Raw genomic sequence first — 5,047 nt, 5'->3', positions numbered from 1 at the left:
AATGATTACTGACTAACGCTACTACGTAATAAGAAAAAAAAAAATTGCCAGGTCTGAAGATGAGGCCGTTACAGGTAATTTCTGAACCTTGTTTAGGAGCCCGAACAGCTCGCGTTTCAAGGAAAGTGCAATTCAGCTCGTCTGGCCAGGCGTCGGCTCGCTCACCTTCTCAGGGGGAACTGCCAGCTCCGGCACGTCCTTTTCTTCTAGTTTACACACAAACATCTGATCGCTTTTCCAATACATGGCACTGCTAGGGCTGCTTATCGCATACCAACTCCAGAGGGTCAGCGGCCGTCCGGGTCTGCCGATCTTCCCCCCTCCCCTGCGCCAAAGCACTAAGAAAAGCTGACACCGAGAAGAGGAAGAATGCTACAAGCAAGTCTTCGTCCAAAGAGGCCGCTGTGGCCGTTACCACTCTGGCGGACTGTTCTTAAGATTCTTATCCCAACTTCACTGAGGTCTGTCCCTCCAGGAAAAGGAAAAAAAAGTTTTGTTTTCCAGAGGGTGGAACCTTACATAAAGGGAGGGAAGGGGGTGTGTGTGCAGGGGGAGTCTTCTCCTGGAGGAATAGCCTCACCTCCTTAAGGAAAACCCGCCTTCTGTACATGTTAAGATCTTTATCAGAGCAAGCCAACTTACTCCAGATTTAGTATTAAAGAGGGGGGAAAAAAACAACACTGGGAATGGCCTGTTAACTTTTGACTTAAAAAAAAAAAAAATCTGCTCTCTGCATTTGCCGTGGCTTTTTAATTCTCGCTCCCCAACCAAAACCTAAACAAAGATTCAGGTTACATCTCTTTCTGCAGCAAGCAGAAGGGGAAGCGGAGGTCTGAGTGACTTAAACTTTTTAGTCATTCTCCTGAAACACGTAGCTCTCCTGTCTAGCCAAGGAACTCGACCGCTCCCTGGCAGCCTGGGGGCTGACTTATCTAGCGGTTCCCGCTCCCTTTGCGAAAAGTTTTCTCATTAAGATAAAGAAGGAACATCTGAGCAGCACAAAAGCTTATGATTTGCGACTAGATTTGAAATCAAGGCTACAAGAAAGAAAAAAGTATGTTGCTAATAGTATTGCTCTTTCATCTCGTCCTAGACAAAATTTAAGCCCTAGAAGGGGCCAGTTCCTGCCTCAAATGTTGGCTGTGGGTTTGTGGAGGGAGGGGGGTGGTGTTCTCAGAATACCGTAATTTTGATGAGGATTGGAGGGTATGTTTGTTTAAATAGCTTCTTTATGGTGCAAATTTTACTTCATTATTTAGTGTGTAAAGGGGAATTTAGTAAGAGACTAACAATATTTTTATTTCCAATTTTCCCTTTTTTAAGAAACGAAACAAAGCAAAAAATTTAAGAATACCTGGGAGTCTGTTTCCTAAAGGCCTTTAGTAAAATCATGTGATATTCCAATTAAACGGATATATGTATCTACATATCTATCTATATATAATCTTCTATATTCGTATCTCCTTGCCTTGTTTGTCTAGAAGAGTAAGATCGAAGGGCTCTCGCCCAGACAAGTCAACAGCAGACTAGAGGAGGGGCAATGGGCAGAGATAGGTAGCCTTCCTGTAATGAAGTGAGCCTGTATAACAGTCTGGGACTGAGCAACGACTGCAAATTTAGTTTTTCCTCAAGTACATTTTTCTCCCATAAACACGAGGGTCCCCAGAGCATTTTCCTAATGCCATTGTTTTCCTTTTCGCGCAGCTGCGCACAGGTTAATATTAGCCATCCCCCTTCTGGTCCTTTCTGGGAGATCTCGCTTAAATTTATGAAGTGGGGGGTAGAGGACGCTGGGATCTGTGCCCTCTTACAGAACTGAAGGCTTGGGGCGGACCTAATTCTCCTAAAAAAGCTAACCTGTGCGTGGAGAACAGAAAGTCTTGTGGTTTTCATCAAGTGCAAAAATTAGTATTGGGGGGAAAATCCACATAATGCATTTTCCATGAAATAGCATCGGTCTCAAGATGTGTTTTCCGAATGGAAAGAGAGTCGTCAGAACATTGGCTCTATCGGGGTGTTCATAGACAGCAGGATTGAAAGTGGAATTAAAAAAAAATAAATAAAGGTCCAGTTCAGAGATTTAGTTACTATTCATTAGGGTCTGCAAAATGAATCTGGGGGTCCTGCTTGGCTACTCTCCGGGAGAATTAATCGCTCGGGTCGTTTGGAGATCCGGAGAGCGCGGGAGCTGTTTGGGGAAGTAGGGCGGGGGCGCGGGCGTTTATGCGGTCTTTCCACCCACCCTCGCCTAATCAGTCGGCTCGGCTCTCAATCAGGTTTTCAAAATACTAATCTTAATCTAAGAGCCCCTATCTCTGCATCAGTGAAGGAAATGATCATTTTTACTGGCTTCTGGGCATGGGGAGGAAGAATGGTCGTCAGACCTCAGAAGACCTAAAAGACTGGTCTGGCGTTCGCTTTACTGCTGACGCACTGCCGGACGCGGACCTTTTCCCGGGGTGTGATTGTGCGCACACAGCCTTGCTCTGTAGGCCTCCTGGCCGGTGAGTCTGTTTCTGTGTCCTCGGCGTTGTAAGCCTTTGGCTGCGGTCGTGTGCGGAGGTGGGAGGAGGGGGGTGTGCAGGTATTTGCTGTGAATGTTGGGGCTGAGCGTCCTGTTGGTGCTGGGCCCAAGGACCTCCTGACCCTTTGTCAGGGGTGAACACCTGAACGTGGCCCGGCTTCTTGGAGCTCGCGTCACACCTCTTACTCACGCTCCTCCTCCGCTAGGGCAAAGGAAAAGTTCGCCCGCTACTTCGCAGAGTTGGGTTCCTGTGCTAAAAATCAGGGCTCTTTTTGTCTTTCTAATAAGAGTTTTTAGCCCAAACTCCAATTGAAACCAATTTTGGTCGAAGGAGGACATACCAAAAAACATCATCTTGTGTTTCTGCAGGTGGGAGAGGAATCACCCGCGTTGGGTCGATTCCTACCTACTAACTTGAAATTTCTAGATGGCCATCTCTCCTTAAATGAAAATCAAGAGACCATAAGCCCACCCAGGGGACTAACCAACACCCCTGGACTGCAAAGGCTCTTTGCAAGGCCCGAGGAAGAAACCCAGAGAGACTTGGGAGGACGCCCTGGCAAGTTGGGAGGCGCTGGGTGTGTCTCCCGAAAGCCGGAGGGGGTCAGGGAAGGGGTCTGGGTCCCCTGGGGCCAGGCCTTGATTGAAGGTCCAGGGATGGAGAGCGGGAACACCAACCCGCTCTGACCCCTTTAGTTTCCACTCACCGCGAAGAGCTGCCTAATTGGGCTGCGAGCAGCTGCGAAATTTGTAATCGCCTAATAAGCCTTCCACCTCGGTAATTCTTATCAAAAGGCATAAAACTGATATTTTCACACTCGGCTTCCTCCACAGGAGCCGTTTATAAACATCCTTCATCAGTAGGATGAAATTAAGACTTCATTGACAAAGGTCTCTGGAACTCGATATTTAAAAGCAATAGATCCGAATTAGCAAATTATTACTTTAAGTAGGGAAAGTCCCCACCAACTTGACTATTGAACCCTTTGCCTCTGAGCTCCTCGCGGTGAGTAACCACATGTTTGAGGGAACTTAACCTGAAGTTTCCGCGTTAATCAAGCAACCTCCGGAATCTCGCTTCCTGAATCCGCGCGCGCCCTGGCTCCCGGCCCTTCCACCAGCCTTCGAGGACCCGCTCGGGTCAGACCTTGTGGGGACCGGGGCGAGGACAGCTGGGGCCTGGGCGAAAACGCGGCTAAACCAGACGCGCCCAAGACTCCCGAGCCTCAGGCGCAGGGCCAGTGCCGGCCATGGCACCTCTACGCTTTCCCCCGTCCAGCGACCCCGCGCTGGGGGCCGGCCCGGAGCCCTGTCGCAGCGTGAGGCAGGGGAGACCTCCGCGCCGGTAAGAAAGCGCTGCTTCTGGCTGATTCTTGTGGCAACTTCTTTACCCATGAAGGTAAAAACTCGCCCTGAAGCTGCGAAAGTCACACTTGGTTCAGGGGTAGGAGTGTGTCCTTTGATTTTTGCCCACCCCGTCTAATCATTATTAATACTAATTTGGAAAGAGACTGAAGGAGATAGCTTCCAGAGACTTTCTCCCACCAACTTGCGCAGCTAAGACCCGCGTCACCCCACAGAGATCGCGCAGCGGGAAACGCGCTCACCTTGGGACTTACCGGTCCCAGGCTCCTTCTCAGTTTCTGAGGGAAAAGAAGGGGCGTGTTTATTCACGGCAGTGGAGGACGCCCAAAGGTGGCAAGGACCTCCGTCTGGGACCTCCTGGTCTCTGCCCAACTGCGGGCCGAGCCTAGGCTCACTAAACTTCCGGGCGAGGCTACCGGGCTCCGCGTGGGACAGCCGGGAACGCACTGGTGCGCAGGGAGCGCCTGGGCTAAGCCGCCGGGCCGGCCGGGCGTCTGTTGCGCTAGCTGGAGTCGTGCGCGCCTGTTGGGGCCAGCGGTCTCCAGCGGTTCTAGAGACCCAACAACCGAAAACCACGTTCTGAGCCCCAGAGGGCTGTGCATGTGGAGTCCGTGTCTCTTTTCAGCGGGTGCGCTTGTCCCCCAAGAACGCGAGTAAACTTGCCCAGTCCTCTGCGGAAGGAGAGAGGGAAAGCGTTTCTCGCCTGATAGGACGGGTAATACGAGTGATAGAATTAGGAGCCCTAGGGAGCCCGAAATTAGTCAAGACGCAGTCTGGGGACGCTCCAGACTAAATGCTACTGCGCAAAGCGCGAAAGTCCACTACATTATTTACCCATTGTGACATTCCAAGCCCACAATCTTCGCCTTAAGCACACTTGTGGTTTACAGCTGCTAATTTTATATGCATTTTATCGTTCAGAATAAGCAAAGCGGCAGGACCAGGGGAAACCTGATTCTAACCTGTTTCTACAGACCTCGGCCCACACAACTCTGTAAAAACCGAACTAGGAGGTGGGGGGGGGGGAGAACAACTCAAAACCCAACAGTTCTCTAACCCCCAATTCCCCCGCCCTGGGTTTTCCTACACATCCTACTAGGCTCACAGGGCGGATCTAGAGTGGAACTCACTAATCTAGAAGGAGGACGGGAACCCTAG

This window comes from Leptonychotes weddellii, chromosome 4 (assembly GCF_054177405.1).
Source record: "Leptonychotes weddellii isolate Sample4059 chromosome 4, ASM5417740v2, whole genome shotgun sequence".
NCBI classification, from domain to species: domain Eukaryota; kingdom Metazoa; phylum Chordata; class Mammalia; order Carnivora; family Phocidae; genus Leptonychotes; species Leptonychotes weddellii.
The sequence above is the reverse complement of the archived record's forward strand: the minus strand, read 5'-3'. Positions refer to the sequence as shown.